The sequence below is a fragment of the Perognathus longimembris genome, chromosome 1 (genome assembly GCF_023159225.1).
Source record: "Perognathus longimembris pacificus isolate PPM17 chromosome 1, ASM2315922v1, whole genome shotgun sequence".
Classification (NCBI taxonomy): Eukaryota; Metazoa; Chordata; class Mammalia; order Rodentia; family Heteromyidae; genus Perognathus; species Perognathus longimembris.
In genome coordinates, this window is record NC_063161.1 from 130747967 (window position 1) to 130765826 (window position 17860).

The following is a 17860-nucleotide window of genomic DNA, read 5'->3' on the forward strand; positions in this document are numbered from 1 at the left end:
CAAGTGTGAACTGACGTAACTGTCACACTATTTGAGAGAGAAAAAATGAAGGCTTCTTGACATGGCATCAGTGGAGAAGAGGGGACTCCTGAGTGAAAGCTTCCAAGGGACAGTTGGGCTCTGCAGTCCAGCCATCAGGAAGTCCCTGTGGGAGCTGAAGAGGTGAGTCAGAGGCCCTGGAGGAACTCTCCTGTGAAATGTCATAGATGCCTCTGGACAGGATAGGGACCGAGTGAAAATGGCAAAGTGCTGTAGGATGTAAAGAGGTTGATGCAAAAGTGCATCAGGGAGGGATGCATGGAAAAGCTGATGTCCTCAGTGTTGTCTGAAAACAGCACAAGCAGACCTGGGTGCAGACAGTACAGATGATGCAGTATGAGGCCAGCCCAAACAAACAGCTTTGTGGAGAGCCAGGTTGAAAATGCAGGCAGAGTCAGTCTCTGGAGGACCTAGCCAAGAATTTGGACTTAATGCTGTGGTGATATGCCCGGAAAAGGTCCTTGATCTGAAGAGTAGTGAATCAATTGGGATTTGACCAAAGAGGGAGAAATACTCTGAGGGATACAGGGAATTTACTATAGAGATTAGACGTGCACAGTCAGGAGCAGTCAGGGAAGTCTGTGCAGAACTTGTACCTCTGCATTTGGCTTTGGTCCTGAAGGTGCTTCAGGCTGGCAGGGATGATGGGAAGGAAAGGTGGGTGAGTGAGGGAGAATGAGAGCTCAGGATGACAGACTGGAACCTGTGTACAGCTCTCACTGCCTTCAGGCTCTATGACCCAGATGGCCTGCAAGATGGCATGGAGCTGAACTTGGCCCACACTGAGAATTGAGACTGAGCAGGATAGACTGTGCTGATAAGCACCCAGTACATTAAAGATAGGAAGGCACTTGCTGTTCACCTTTGCCTTCCAACCTCATGTGCCTGTCTCTTGTGGAAAACCCTAAAAAGAGACCCATACAGGAAGGAAATTTGTGGAAGCACACTTCCAGACTAGTTTGGTTGACAGAGTACAAAGCTACTACACGTGAACTAACTGGAGCTTTCTGGGGATGGTTAACCAATCCCTGTAGCCTATAGGGGATGGACAGCCAGGGCACAGGCTCTTGGGCTGACTGTGAGTGAAGTCCCTCAGTTCTCTTTCTAGGCACATATAGCTGGGTGTATACTCCCTCTTCATGTTAGAAGTGACCTCATTCCTTGTGTTGGCAGTGAAATGTATATGGGATGTAGCAGGTGCCACTTTTTTTTCTCATTTTTGTTGTGGGGCTGGAACTGAGGGCCTAGGCACTGTCCCTGAGCTTTTTTGCTCAAGGTTAGTGCTTTACCACTTTGAGCCATAGCTCCACTTCCGGTTTTCTGATGGTTAATTGGAGTTAAGAGTCTCACGGACTTTTCTGCCCAGGTTGGCTTTGACCCAAGATCCTCAGATCTCAGCCTCCTGAGTAGCTAGGATTACAGGTGTGAACCACCAGCACCCTAGGTATCGAGTAAAAGCTATGAGTCCACACGGTCTCTGTTAACTTGTTTCCTTTTGGTGTGGTGATCGGCAATGGATGGTGCCTGCTTTGTCATCCTAAGTCCCAGAGGGATGAAGATAGTAATTAGTGCAGAGCAGAACCCTAGCCAAACATTAATGGATCTGAAGCATTAGCGAGAAACCAACCTTAATGGTTTTAAGCTATTGAAAATTGGAGATCATTTCCATCACATAACCTAGCCAATGCTGACTGATAGATCTGAAGTGCAACAGTGAAAGTGGGACATTTTCCTGGTGAGATCTCCCTTCAGCAGAGCTGCAAAAGCAACTTTCATCTCTGAGTTCCTCAGACTGTAGATGATGAGGTTCAGTGAGGGTGTCACAACCCCGTAGAACAACGTGATGATCTTATCCACATCCGAGTCCTTGGCCTTGGGTTTGAGGTACATGAAGGAGATGGTCCCATAGTAAACCACCACCACTGTGAGGTGAGCAGAGCAGGTAGAGAAGGCTTTGTGATGGCCTGCAGGGGAGGCCTGCATCCTGAGGATGGCAGCCAGGATGCAAATGTTGGAGGGGCAGATGAGCAGGAGTGGAGTCATTGTCAGGACAGCTGTGGCCACCATGATTGTCAGGGCATTGAGGGAGATGGCCCCAAAGGCCAGTTTCAGCATAGCCAAGATCTCACAGAAAAAAAAAATGGTGATGACATGATGGCCACAGAAGAGGAGATGCCAGACGAGGATGGACTGTAGCAAAGAGTTGGCAAAAACCGGTCCCCCAGCTCAGTGCTGCCATCCACATGCACATCTGCCCACTCATGAGCTCGGGGTACCTGAGTGGCTGGAAGATAGCCACATAATGGTCATACGCCATCACAGCCAGGAGAAGACATTCTGTTGCACCTAATGCCAAGGTCAAGTACATCTGTAGAGCACAGCTGGGGAAGGAGATGGTCTTTTGGGCTGTCAGGAAGTTGATTAGCGGGCTTGGGATATAGCTTAGTGGCAAGAGTGCCTGCCTCGGATACACGAGGCCCTAGGTTCGATTCCCCAGCACCACATATACAGAGAACGGCCAGAAGCGGCGCTGTGGCTCAGGTGGCAGAGTGCTAGCCTTGAGCGGGAAGAAGCCAGGGACAGTGCTCAGGCCCTGAGTCCAAGGCCCAGGACTGGCCAAAAAAAAAAAAAAGAAGTTGATTAGCATGACAGGCATGAAGGAGGTGGTACCACAGATGTCTATGAGGGAGCAGTTGTGAGAAGTACGTGGGGTTGTGCAGGTGGGGATCCTGCACAGTCAGCCCCACAAGAAGGGAGTTTCCCAGAAGAGTCATGCAGTAGATGCTCAGGCAGAGCACACACAGGGCCATTTCTAGATGATGGTGCTTATGGAGCCCCAGCAGGACATATTCCACCACAGTGCTATAGTTTGTCCCACTCATCTCACACTCTCTCCTTTTCTTTCTGTAATATACAACTTTTTGAAAAATCTCTTACCTGGTGGGATAACCAAGCAAGCTCAATGTGAGGTGCAGCAACTCAGCCTCCCTCTCTGAAATGCAGTTTCACCATCTGTTTAACACGAGAGGTGGACTTCAGGTCTGTAGCAAGTCTCCTCAGCTCTGCTATTCTACTAATAGAACTTAAGGGAGCAAGCGACACATTCTGGTCCCCTAGGTTCCTTGCTGTGTTCCCCAGGGGACACTCACAGGATTCACTCTTTTTGTGTTTTTGTTTTGGAGACAGGGTCTTGCAATGTATCCCAGGTTAGCTTTGAACTCAAAACCATCCTATCTCCACCTCCTAATTGCTAGATGCACAGGTGAGCACTACCATACCTGCCTTTTAAAATGTCCTTGACCATTCAAAGGAAGCATCTTCTCTTGGTTATTACTTCATCTGGCTAAATTGTGGCCATAGAATTTCAGATCCACTCATAGCACCTACTCTGCGCTAGGTATCTCGGGTACTAGGGCTGTAGCCCTAGCAAGAAAAATAAGTAGACGTAAAGATTTCATCCCTGTCATGGTTGCTGGCCTCCAGCCTTGAAGTAAAAATTTGGCTCCCCAGGATGTGTGTCTGGTTTCTGGCCATCTCTTCTAAAGAAATTACAGACCATTCACTCTGTGTGTGTGTGTGTGTGTGTGTGTGTGTGTGTGTGTGTGTGTGTGTGCCTATGTGTCTGTGTGTATACGAGCATTGGAGCTTGAATTCAGGGCATGAGTACTGTCCTTTAGGTTTTTTGTTCAAGGCGGATACGCTACCCCTTGAGTCACAGGTCACTTCTGGCTTTTTGCTGGTTAATTAGAGATAAGAGTCTCCTGCCTGGGCTGGCTTCACATTTGTGCCTCCTGAGTACTAGGATTACAGGTGTGAGCCACAGCTGATTCTTTTTAAAAGGACATTTAAGAGCTCCTGGCAACAGGATTTGACCCTTGCTATGAAAGCCAGTGACTCACTTCTTGGCTTCCATATTGCTTTTTAACATAAAGGAGGTTGGTTGGGATGTCTTGTGAGGAAGGAAACCAGGCACCAACCTGGCAGTGTGGTTAGTCATTGACTAGCTTTGAAAGGATGGAGAGAAGCTGCACCCCCCTTTCCCCGCCTTAGTCCCCCTGCTAGCCTTCATGCTCTGCTGAGCTGGTCTCCTTGGCTCCTTAGGAAAGGCCAGGGTCACGTGTCCCAGCACAATAGTCTTGTTAGGCCAGGGAAGCTTATGGCCCCGGTGCCCAGTAGCAGAACCAGAACTTTTATTATTTGGAAGATAGCATGTACTCCTCCTGTCACTTCAATTGTGGATTGCCAAAGTCCCAGGAGAGCAAGTAACTTTGGCTCCACCTGGACCAGATTTTTTTTTGTCCCCTTCTCATTCCACCTGCTTCATTATATCCAACTCCATTCTTCCAGAGACACCCCATCACGCAGCCTGAACAAATCCTGCCTTCCCCCAGCTCTTTCCTGTCCTCTCTCACTCTGTTCTAAAGGGGCATTTTTGCTCATTCATCAGAGCTGATCTCTGTGTCTTTTTTTTCCTTTTTAACTCCTGCTCCTTACAATTGCCTGTCCGTTCTCTTGCAAGTTACCTGTCTCTTTCTTGTCCTGCCCATAGCTCTCGCCCATCTTTCTAAGATATTTTGTGGTATGAGACATATCTGCCTTCTCTGTTATACTTTGAAGTCAGTACTCTGTCTTCCCTCTAGAATCACATGCACTGAGTGCTACCAAAGGCTCAGCACACATGTATATATGATTCATTGTTAGATAAAGCCCACCGCTCCAGTGTCCTCTTCCTCCAATGGAGCTGGTCTTGCCCGGCTTGCACATGTCTGTGGAGCCTTCTAGATTCCTTTGCACAGCTGACCACCCTGCCAACAGGATATGCACCAGTCTGTGAATTCACCAAGTAAAAGGAGGATGCGACTGATTTATCACTGCCACCTTCCCCTGTCCTGCACCCGAGTGTCAGTGACAGACACCAACCATTTATGACATCCACTGCTGCTTACTATTCTGCCTCAGATCCTGATCCCAATGTCTTACATGGAGCTCAAGATGGAATATCGGAGGAATCAGCCAGGATGGGCTAGGTTATGCTTCAGTAACAAGCAATTTCCTAATTTTAGTGCCTTAATGACAAAGATGTCTTTCTCATGCTACATGTCCATTGTGGTTTCCTGGAAGCTCTCCTCTAAACCCCTGGCTGACAAGGGGCTTCACCATCTGGGACATCACCCACTGTAGCATCTCCTATTGGCAGTTAAATGCTGAGGCCTAGTAATTACATACTTCACTTCTACCCACAACCCACTGTAGCAGCCCTGTGTAGTCCTAACACATGACCAGAAAGAAACATGGCCCCTCTGCATTTGAGTTATCTTGGTATTTCACAACACTTAAAAAAAAAATCTAGCTGAGTGCTGGTGGCTCAGGCCTATAATCCTAGCTACTCAGGAGGCTGAGATCTGAGGATCACAGTCCAAAGCCAGCCTGGGCAGGAAAATCCATGAGACTCTTATCTCCAATTAACCACCAGAAAACTAGAAGTAAACCTGTGGCTGAAAGTGGTAGAGCTCTAGCTTTGAGCAAAGGAGCTCAGGAACAGCGGCCAGGCCCTGTGTTTTCAAGCCTTATCACCAACCTTCCCCCCACCAAATCTATTCTAGTATCTCTCTGCCAACATTATATACAATGTCATGTTCCAGCAAGCCAGACACACAGAATGATAGGACGTTGAATGTATCTGAGAATAATGTTTCTAGATTCATGCAGGATGGTGTATGAAATGAGCCCTGGCCTGGGAAGGAGTGTGTCCTGAGTTTGACTCTTGACCTTCATTCCTATTCAGCTATGTGACCTTGATCAAGTATCCAAATAAGTGAATTTTAATACTCTTTACCCTCCAAATCATTCCCCCACATCATTCTAGAAACTTCTAACCCTAAAATCAGACAGGCCAAGTAAATATCACATCAATCTCATTGACTGATAAATCTAATTTTGACCATTTAATACTTCTTTTAAGCTCCACACATTATTATAAAAGAAAGGAAGGGGCATAAGAGACAAAGTTTCAGATACAGCTTCTGTGAAATGCCTGGCCTTCGAATCCCCGTGTCCCTAGTCCCTTCCTGCATGGACTTTGGAGTCAGATTAGCCAGGATCTGCATCAGCCCTGCAACTTGCTAATGCTTTTCTCTGCCTCCCTTTTCTTGCCTATAACAAGAGTCATCATGTTTTCCTGAGAGAAAGGGTTGTTCAGACAATCTGAAGTGAGGCAAAGCTCTTAGCACAGACCCTGGCACATAGTGAATAGTTCACTGAGTGGTAGATGATGATATTATCCCCAAGAAAAAATTTTGGCTTTTAAATGTTTAAAAAGGCTTTCACAGACTAACATGTCAGCTGAATGTTCTGTATCTCCTACCTGTTGGCCCAGTGGCATAAGTGTTCTGCAGGGGGGCTGCAACCAGTGGAGCTCACCTGAGGCTTAGGGGAACTGTAGGGGAGGCGCTGTGTTCATGATGAGCAAGTTCACTGTGCTAGGATGAGCCTGGCCAAGGGGCCCCAAGGACCAGGCTCCTGGTCCCCTGCCACATAGCCTGCCTGCTACTAGCTTCCAGGGACCTTGAAGTCCCTGTCCAATTTAAGTTCAAACTTTACAACTACCCAAAGTTGTAGCTTTGGAAGCTGAGAGACAGGGGCTTTATCCTAGGAGTGTCTTATCCCAGGAGGCGGCAACTAAGGTGAAGTGGGCACAAAAAAAGATAGAACAGAGAATAAGAAGGCTGGTCTGAGAGTCCCCAGGTGCCTCAGGCTCAGCCCCAACACTCTCCTGGGTGTCTGGACTGTGGGATGGATTAGCTCCTTCCAGAACTGCAAGAGGACCTGCATCCCAGCTAAAGAAAGCTAGCTGCTTGGTAGGGTATGAGACTTCAGGTATGTGTGAGGGGCCCTGTAAAATCAAGTATCTCCTCAGGCACCTGAGTTTTTCCTATTATGATGTATCTTCTGGAATTTTATCCAGGAACCATGGTCAAAGCCCCAAACTAGAAGATTGCTAGCTAGCTTTGCTTTTTCTATCTGGCTTAGAATGGTGAGAGCCCTATTTCTGCTGTGCAGATTCCTGAGACAGGCCTGTGACAGGTCTGCATCTCCACCCTGTCCCTAACTGCTACACCCATTTTCCCATCCCAGTGCTTGTTGGTGGCATTTCTGTCTGGAAAATTGAGCATTAGTCCTCAGTCTTCCCTCTCCCTCATCCACTCCTGCAGTCCCAAACATTATAAACCAAGGATATATATTATCTCTCCTATTATACTAGATGTCAACATCTCCCAGTATTTCTCAGCTCTACCTTCTCAGCCTCACCAAGTGCCTGACTATGGTACCACTGTCCTCATCTCTACCACAGGCTGGATCCCTTCTTGTCTATCTTCTGAAGTAAGGTGATTTCCATTTCTTAAAATGAATTAACATCCCCTCCCTTTTTTTTGGCATGCTGGAGATTCAACTCAGAGCTTCACACATTTTAGGCAAGTCTCTGCCACTTGAGCCACAGCCCAGACCAGCATAATTTTTAAAGTTCAGAGTCATATTCATCTTAGAAACATTGAAAGGAATGGTTAATAAAACATTTTAAATCCAATCGCACAGTAAACAACAGTTGTTATTATATTTTATCATAGTTTTCCAGAATTTGCCCACACATTTTTATACATATGTCTGTAAGAAAAATACTTTTTAAAATTAGATACTAAAAACAATGTTTTGTGTTCTTTAGAAAACACCAACATTATGGACGTTTCCCATCATAAAATACTCTTCAAGAAAAATAAGATTTCTAGTAGCTGTATAATATTCTATCATTGGACTCTGCCAGATTTATTTATGCATTCTTCTGTAATTGGACTCAAGATTCATGTATTTTTGTTTCTATAAATCATGCTGTGGTTAATATCCTTATATGTAAATCTTTGGCTCTGCTTCTAATAATTTTCTTAGACTATATTTTTAGAAGTAGCAGTGGGGGAGGTGAAAGGTTAAGTTTTCAAGGCACTCGATTCCTATTTCCAATTTTCTGTACAAGAAGTTCATATTCATTTATTCCCATCTTAATCAGCCATATATTTTATTGTTTATTCCCCTAATGATAGAAATAATAGTCAAAAAAATCTTTAAATATTTAGAGGAGGAATGGTATTCAGTCAATGACCCCTTTAAAAAGTAAGCCATTCCCTACTCAGTGCCACAGGACAAAGTCCACGTTTTTGCCTGGGAACCCAATCAGGACAGTTCCGCTTCAGCCAGCCTTCACACAGGCATGGTCAAAGTGGTGGTGCTTCCCCGGGGCCTTGTGCAGACTGCCAGGGAACCAGGCAGAAGTCATGGAAGATGAACGGAAGGCTTCTATGGGTCTGTGCTTCCCAGCAGCCAGTGAACAGGAGAGCTGGGCTGCTCTTGAAAGCCAAGCCCAGATCTCCCATCATACAGATGACACCACTGAGACCAGAGCAAGGAAGGGAGCGGAAGGGCTCTGTGATTGGGTGGGTGCATTTCCACAGCATGCTCCTGAATTACAGAGAGGAAATCTGGGAGGAGGCTGAGCACCAGGCGGGAGTGGCTGCAGTACAATACCAGAGCTGGGGCGAGGAGGGGCAGACCAAGCTCTTCCAAAGCCAGATGCCACACTGGGTGGCTGGGTCTACTGGGTCTACTGGAAGCTGCAGCTCTGTACTACTGGGTGGGGGGAGGTAGGAAAGAAAGTGTCCCAGACCCCGGATGTTAACTCTGGATGTTCCGGATGCTATGTCTCTCAGAGTTTGGAGATCTTGGATTTTAGGCCTCATTGCTACCTTCACAGTCACCTCTCAGAGACAGGCTTTGCTTGTCACCTGCAGATCCCATCTTAGCTCTGCACAGATTTGAGCAGGACTCTAGGTTCTGCCATATGCACCCCTACATGATCACTCATGCTGTATTTTGTTAACTTGTGCAGGGCCTGGGCCAGGGGAAGGCTGGATGTTAGGACACAGTGGGTCTGGACTGAACGGTTTCTTGTTCTAAAACCAGAAATGCAGAGCAAGGGGGCACAGAGAGGAGGAAAGCAGTGTGTGTGTGTGTGTGTGTGTGTGTGTGTGTGTGTGTGTGTGTGTGTGTGTGAGAGAGAGAGAGAGAGAGAGAGAGAGAGAGAGAGAGTTCCTGCTGAAGGTGGCATGGAGCTGTGCCTGAAAGGCTAGTCAGCCCATTTACACAGGCAGTGTGTGCTGGGAGGCGTTGCCTTGTGGGAAAAATCCAAGGAGAGCTCAGAGCCAGGCAGTGCCAGGAAGGGCGAGGCTCCCATTTGGTGCCTGGCTGTGAGATGGGGGACAGTGGGGGCAGAAGGATGGGTTGCTAGTGGGCAGAGCCAGCTGTGAGGCCTTGAATGCTCTGCTGAAGAACAGTTACTTTGTCCTAAGGGCAGTAAGGAGCCATTTAGAGATTTTAGTCAGAAGAGTGATTCAATCACATGTGCTTTTCCAAACCAGCCATCTGGATGCCTCATGGGGGAAGAGACTGGGAAGAGGAGCTAGGCGCAAGTCTTGAGACCAGACCGGAAGTGCTGTGGAGGCCCAGGGAAGAATGAGGGGTGTGGGCCTGGACCATGGCTGGGCAGAAGCAGAGAGTAATTTGTGAGCAGATTACTAGGATTTGGCGCTGCCCTTCAGGGATGAAAGTACTATAGCTAGTCCCCTGCCCTACTCTACATTGGCATGTGATGGCCCTACTTACTGCCAAGACCTGGTCCCCTCACCTACAGGCTTGTCTGCTGCCCCATGCCTTCCTAGCTGCATCCTTTACCTCCTTGTTCCTCAGACTATAGATAACGGGGTTCAACATGGGTGTCACGATGGCACAGAGGACTGTGAAGACCTCATCAGAGATGTGGGCCTCCTTGCTCTTGGGTTTCATGTACATGAAGATGACAGTGCCATCGAAAAGCAGCACCACAGAGCGAGACAAGCCTAGAACACAGAAAACAAAGGGGCATGATCTCCCTGATATATGACTGTTAAGATGGGGTGACGGAGAGACAGTAGAAACCAGGTCTGTGAAACCAAAAACTACTTGTCAAATGGTATTTCCCACAGGATTGGGTCAGTGACCCAGCATTATGTAACTAAAACCAAACAACTACTCAACATATAAAGGTCAAAAATTGACCTCTCAGTGGAATACAACAGCTCAAAAGCTATGTATGTACATTCTTATAAGACTACTGTCGACATATTGTCTAATGTCTACATTACATTTAAAGTCCTAGGCGAATTTTCTTTGGCGTAGGCTACGTGGCTACTGTATATGTTCTTGGTACATTGGGTATTGTAAATATGTCTGCCTGACCTAGGGAAGGGAAAGAAAAACAGGGTGTAAGATATCACAAGAAATGTACACACTGCCCTACTATGTAACTGTACCCTTTTTGCACAACACCTTATCAAAAAATTTTTGTTTAATTAATAAATAAATTTAAATAAAAAACACTATGTGCAATAAACGACAGTTAGGATGGGAGAATATACGTAGAGACAACAACTTAGGGGAAGGAAGAGGGGAGAACTGCCTTCATACAGAGCTACATGGCTCACACTGAGGAATGTAAGCTAATCTTGGTACTTCTCAGGACATTCTGTGAGCAATGCAACGTGCAAACACAATTGGTCAGAATTGAAATAAAAGAAATCAGCTAATTTATGAAGAAACAAATGTCTAATTCCAGTCTTTGCAGAGAGCCAGAGAACTACTTGTTTGATGCAGACTGGACCAGACACAGGATGGCTTGTGAGACCTTTCTAATACTAAATGATTTCGTATTTGTTGAATGCTTATTAATGTGCCAGACAGTAGGCTAAATGTCTTATGTTTATCTTCTTATGATAATTAGGACCCGTAACTGTGGTTTAAAAAAAAAAAGAAAAAAGAAAAGCAGCACCACAGCCAGATGTGCCGAGCAGGTGGAGAAGGCTTTGCGGCACCCAGCAGCAAAGGGAACCCTCAGGATAGTGGCCAGGATGGAGAGATTGCCCAGGAAGAAGTACATGGGTGTGTGCAGGTGGGTATCTAGCATGTTTACTGCCATGATGCCTGTGTCCCCCAGCAGGGTCACCAGGTACATAGCTGAGCACAGAGGAAAGGGTAGATGCTCCAGGACCGGGTAGCCAGAAAATTCTTTCAGGAAGAACTCAGAGACTCCTGTCCTGTTGATGGGCTCCATGCTGCAGGCTCTGGAGGGGACACCTCTGGAATGGAAGGAGAGAGGATGTTATTTTGGGGGGCAACCCTTTTGCCCTCCTTTGGCCATAGTTTATCCATGCAAAGAAGGAAGATTGATTTAGGTTAGCATTTTCCTGAGAGAATGTGAATAGAAGTGTGAATAGACAATTTGAAAAATCACTTTGGAGGCAATACTGAATAAATAAAAAATACATAAAGGGCGAAGGAGGGTGTTTACTACAGGACTTTTCAGGGCCTTTAGGAAGCTAATGTGATTTGTGATTCTCCAAAAGCAAAATAGATCAAACCTCCCCCAAACTGGGGTCCCTCTTTCATAGCACACCCCTTAACCGACTACAGGTAAGTGGTCTACAAACCTAATTTGGGAACCGATGGGCAGGACCAGAGGGCCTTTAGCTTGAACACATACCAGCAATGACCTGTTGAAAATACAGATTGCTCCCCTCCAAGTTTCCAACTCAGGCCTGGCTGCTGCTGCTGCTGGCAGCCCAGGTACTGCACACACAGAACTGTTAGGCTAGAAGTCTCTGGGGGTCCTTCTGGCCTGAGGCAGCCTTGGAGCCATGGCTTAGGCTATTTCCCTCAGCTGTGGAAGTCTCTTCAGGCTAGCTCTGGAGTCATACACTGTGCCTGTGTCAGAGGGGCTACTGGCCTCTAAGCCTGTGAGTGGCAAGACCCTCTCCCCACCACCTCTGCCCCGCTCCATCAGATACACTGGATGTGGTTTGGCTCCCCAGAATCTGCCTCCATTGGAGGCTTTCTGGCTAGAATCTATCTCGCAGACCTGTGACTAAGCTGCAAGCCCAGGTTTCTCCAAGTCAGAGCCAAGGCTGCTTTGGCTGCATGAATGCTGAGGGCATTAGCTTGGAACGTGCTCTGAGACGTCCATTTGTTGGTTATCCCAGGGTGAACATGGGAAAACAGAGATTCCATGGTGGGTCTTTGCGAGGGGTCTCAATCCCCTGCTCCCAGCATTGTGACACTTACCCCAAGCTCCCATCAAGCCCAAACCCACTGGTCTACAGACATCCTTCTGGGTCCTTTCCACAATCTTCTCACCATTCAAGGAGCAGAAGCCAGCCACTGTGCAGGGTTTCAGGGTACCTGTGGCAGAGCCATTGATCCTGTGGGACACAGTGCCAGAGCTTGGACCTGTGCCTAGCACCACTCAGCTACTCCAGCCCATTTCCTTCTTTCATTCCCTCCATCTCTTTTTTGCTTATTCCAAAATGAAAGAAAAAATTGGATTAAGTATTGTTGTCAGAGTTTTATTTAACAATTTTTTTAATATTTTTAAATTTTATTTTATTGTCAAGATGGTATACAGAGGGGTTACAGTTACATACATGAATACATTTCTTGTCAAACTTGTTAACCCTCCCTCATTTTCTCCCACCCACCCTTCCCCTCAGCCACCTCCCCCACAAATTATATAGTTAATTTCCAACATACTGTCTTGTGAGTTTCACTGTTGCATTGGTTCAACCTTTGTCCTTTGTCTCACCATTTTAATGTTCCCTTTCCCTTCCCTAATTCAGATTAACATATATGCAATACCTAGGATACCAAAATCAAAAACAGTGGTAACAGGATAAACCATAGGAAAAAAAACAGAAAGGAAAAAAATAATTTTACATAGTACATTATAAATAACAGCAACAATGAAAAACCTCTTGCTCCATATCTTGGAGTTCTTTTCACTTAGCACCATCTTATATGATCATATGTACATACCTATTGAGCTATTGTGATCCGCTGTGAAGACTATCCTAGATATATACTAATTTCTACCTATGAGGGAAACCATGGAATCTGTTTATTTGGGTCTGGCTCACTTAACTTAATACAATTTTTTTCCAAGTCTTTTTCAGTGTGAAATTTTTGATATTTTAAAAACTTCACTCAGTATTTCACATATTGACTGAGTTGTTTTCGATCTTATTATACACATGCATATATATAATATAAATACATTTACACAAATGCATATAAAATATCCTTTGGTTGTTTATAAGTGATTATACCTAATTTTCCTTGGCACCGAGCCCATTATTTAACAATTTTTAAACTGCTAGTAATTCACTTTTTTTTTGTCATTGTTCTCCCTGGGGCTTGAACTAAGGGCCTGGGTACTGTCCTTGAGCCTCTTTTTGCTCAAGTCAAGTGCTGTACCATGTGTGCCACAGTGCCACTTCTGGATTTTTCTGAGTAGTTTATTGGAGATAGGACTCTCATGGACTTTTCTGCCCAGGCTGGCTTCAAACCGTGATCCTCAGATCTCAGCCTCTTGAGTAGCTAGGATTATAGGCACGAACCACTGGCACCTGACTAGCTTTTTTTTTTTTTTTTTTGAGCCAGTACTGGAGCTTGAACTCAGGGCCTGGGCATTGTCGCTGAACTTTGTCACTCAGGGTTAGCACTCTACCACGTGAGCCACAGCTCCACTTCAGGCTTCTTGGTAGTTAATTGGAAACAAGAGTCTCATGGACATTCCTGCCAGGCTGGTTTTAAACATAGATCCTTAGATCTCAGCCTCCCCAATAGTGAGGTTTACAGGTATGAGCTACAGGCAGGCCCCCAGATACCTTTATTATTTACTATAAAAGTAGTACACAGAGAACAGTGTTGCAAAAAGTGTAAATCATACTGAAGCATATAGGGCAAAAGTGACATGCCCTCTTCATCTCCCTTCAACTGGCCCAACCTGCTCCTTCCTCAAATATGACTAGCGCTGCAAGTTTGATTATTTCTATATTTATCTATAGATACTCTCCTGGTCACATGCACATGTGTGTCTATTGTGAGAAAAGCTGTCATTTCTATCAAAGTAGGTTGCTTTCTTTCTGTCAATCTCCTGAGAACTTTTATTCTGAAAAGTTCCTGCTTTGGCTAGGTAGCTTGGCTCTTGTTGATTACATTTTAGTTACAACCTGTTACATTTTAGTTATATTCTCTTCCTGTAACATTTTAATTAAGTCATCCTATTTTCAGCTCCTTAAATTTTTAGTTCCATCCTATTAACTTAATTAACTTCAGCCACATCCCTTCACAGGTTGTGAACCTGAGCTCAGCCAATCTGAGCAGAGGGGTGGGGCCTGCTGGGTTAGGGATAAAAAGGGAACAGTCTGTCTGCACACAGCCTCTGTTTGCTTACTTGCCAGAGTTTTGGCTGCTAACACACCCTTCTGCAGGAGTAAACTTTGCCTTGCCAAGTTCCTTTCAAGTTGGTGTTCTTATTCCTATGTGAAACCCCAACATTTTGAGGCATATCTAACACTATCTGCAGAAATAGGTTTTGGTGACAGTGTGTATATATGGCTTTTTAGTATGCTTATTGGCTACAGCTTTGTCAAAGGATAATTGGTGTACAGCTGCACCTTGTTAAGTTAAATAGTTTGATGCGTTTCAATGTGTTTGCAGTCATGGCACTACAGTCAAGGTAGGGAATTTGTCTATCATTCCCTTCCTTCACAATTTTTCTCATGCTCCTTGATAATAACCCTTTCCTCCTAACCCAACGAGGAAATCACCGATCCACTTTCTTCTTCTTAAAAAAAATTAATATTATTGTCAAGGTGATGTACAGAGGGGTTGTAGTTACATACGTAAGGTAGTGAGTACATTTCTTGTCAAACTTGTTACTTCATTTTTCTCCCATCTTCCCTCCTCCTCACCTACCCCACTTTCTGTAACTATAGATCACCTGCATTTCTTTTACAGATTTAGCAAGGGCTTATTGTAAGTATAACAAGTGAAAATAAAGAAAAAGGGAGAACAGAGAAACATTTCTTGTTCCCTGTGCACAAAACATCTCAAAAATACTCCCTAAAATAAAAAGTAATTAATAAGTAAAGCACATTGTTCTATACATTTTAGTACACTCAGAGTTTTGTAACTATCACCACAATCAATGTTAGAACATTTTTATCACTTCTAAAATAAACTCTAGTCATCCCCCTTTGCTCCTCAAAGTTCTTCCAGTCCTAGGAAACTACTACTCTACTTTCTAATTCTCTTAAATTTTTTTTTGTGGACATTTGTTTTTACAAATAGACTCTTTTTTTAAATCTTTTTTTTATTAATTGAACATAAATTTTTTTACAAGGTGTTGTGCAAAGAGGGTGCAGTTACATAGTAGGGCAGTGTGTACATTTCTTGTGATATCTTACAACCTGTTTTTCCATCCCTTGTCTAGGTCAGGTAGACAGATATGCAATATACAATGTATCAAGAACATATACAGTGATCACAGACTTGGTCTCTACTGTCTCTCCGTCTCCCTTTGTTAACAGTCATATATCAGGGAGATCATGCCCCTTTGTTTTCTGTGTTCTAGGCTTGTCTCACTCAACATTATTTATTCAAGTTCTGACCATTTCCCTGCGAATAACAATATTTCACCATTCCTAATCGCTATGTAGTATTCCATTGTGTATAAGTACCATATTTTTTGGATCCATTCGTCTGTGGAGGGGCATCTGGGTTGTTTCCATATTTTGGCTATTGTGAATTGTGCCGCGATAAACATGGAAGTACAAAAGTCTTTTTGATATCTTGGGTTTTGCTGTTTAGGATAGATGCCTAGGAGTGGTATGGCTGGGTCATAGGGTAGGTCTATATTGAGCTTTTTGAGAAACCTCCATACTGTTCTCCAAAGTGGTTGTACTAATTTGCACTCCCACCAACAATGGAGAAGGGTTCCTCTTTCCCCACAGCCCCTCCAGCATTTGTTGTTTCCTGAGTTCAGAGTATAGGCCATTCTAACTGGGGTGAGGTGGTATCTCAGGGTTGTTTTTATTTGCATTTCCTTTACTAGCAGGGATGTTGAGCATTTCCTCATGTGTTTCTTTGCCATTTTTATATCTTCTCTTGTGAAGTCTCTCTTTAGCTCTTTTGCCCATTTCCTAATAGGTTTATTGGGCTTGGAGGGGCTTAGTTTTTTGAGTTCTTTGTAGATGACAGATATCAGGCCTTTGTCTGTTGCTGTGCTGGTAAATATCCTTTCCCATATCGTTGGCTGTCTTTCTATTTTGGTGGCTATGACCTTAGCTGTGCAGAAACTTTTTAATTTGTAGTAGTCCCATTTGTTGAGTCTTTCCCCTATTTGTTGTGCCCCTGGGACTCTATTCAGGAAGTTCCTTCCTGTGCCTATAAGTTCTAGTGTCTTTCCTACTCTGTCCTTCAGTAGTTTCAAGGATTCAGGTCTGATGTTGAGGTCCTTGATCCATTTTGAGTTGATCTTGGTGCATGGTGATAGGCTTGGGTCTACTTTGAGTTTTCTGCATATGGCTGCCCAGTTCTCCCAGCACCAGTAGTTGAAGAGGCTATGTTTATTCCATTGTATGTCTTTAGCTCCTTTGTCGAATATCAGTTGGCTGTAAGAGTGCGGTTTTATTTCTGGGTCTTCAATTCTATTCCACTGGTCTTCTGCTCTGTTTTTATACCAATACCATGCTGTTTTTGTTATGATGGCCTTGTAGTAGAGCTTGAAGTCTGGTATGGTGATACCTCCTGCACTATTTTTTTTGCCTAGAATTGCTTTGGTTATTCTAGGTTTTTTGCTGTTCCATATGAATTTATGGATTGGTTTCTCTATTTCAGTGAAGAATGTGGCTGGGATTTTGATAGGTATTGCATTGAATTTGTATAACAATTTGGGCAATATGGCCATTTTCACTATATTGATTCTGCCTACCCATGAGCATGGGAGGTCTTTCCATCTCCTTGTGTCTTCTTTGATTTCCCTTATTAGATTTTTGTAGTTTTCATTGAATAGGTCCGTCACGTCCTTGGTTAAGTTGATCCCTAGGTACTTTATTCTTTTTTTGGCTACTGTAAATGGAATTGTTTCCATAATTTCCTTTTCTGTTTGTCTGTTGCTGGTGTACAGAAAAGCTGCTGACTTTTGTGGATTGATTTTGTATCCTGCTACTTTGCCAAAATGGTTTATTAGGTGTAGGAGTTTGGGTACTGAGTTTTTTGGGTCCTTCAGATATAAGATCATGTCGTCTGCGAATAGGGATAACTTGATTTCTTCCTTGCCAATGTGGATCCCTTTGATGTCCTCCTCTTGCCTTATTGCTATGGCTAGGGATTCCAGCACTATGTTGAACAGAAGTGGGGAGCGTGGGCATCCTTGTCTTGTTCCTGAGTTTAGGGGGAATGATTTAAGTTTCTCTCCATTTAATATGATATTAGCAGTTGGTCTGTTGTATATGGCTTTTATTGTTTTGAGGAATGTTCCATCTATTCCTGTTCTCTCCAAAGCTTTTAATAGGTATGGATGTTGTATTTTGTCAAAGGCTTTTTGGGCATCGACTGAGATAACAATGTAATTCTTAATTTTAGATCTGTTTATGTGGTGAATTACGTTGATTGATTTACGGATGTTGAACCATCCTTGTGACTGAGGGATGAAGCCTACTTGCTCATGATGTATGATTTTCTTGATCAGTTTCTGGATCCTGTTGGCTAATATTTTATTGAGGAGCTTTGCATCTGTGTTCATTAGTGATATTGGTCTGTAGTTCCCTTTTTTTGTTGTTCTCTTTTTTTGTCTTTGCCTGGTTTGGGAATGAGTATGATATTAGCTTCGTAGAATGAGTTTGGG

General features: G+C 44.3%; 1 pseudogene; it reads right to left on the reverse strand.

Annotated features, from left to right (window-relative positions):
* Positions 1-1716: 1716 nt before the first annotated feature.
* LOC125352848 lies at positions 1717-2921 on the reverse strand (annotated as a pseudogene).
* Positions 2922-17860: the final 14939 nt, after the last annotated feature.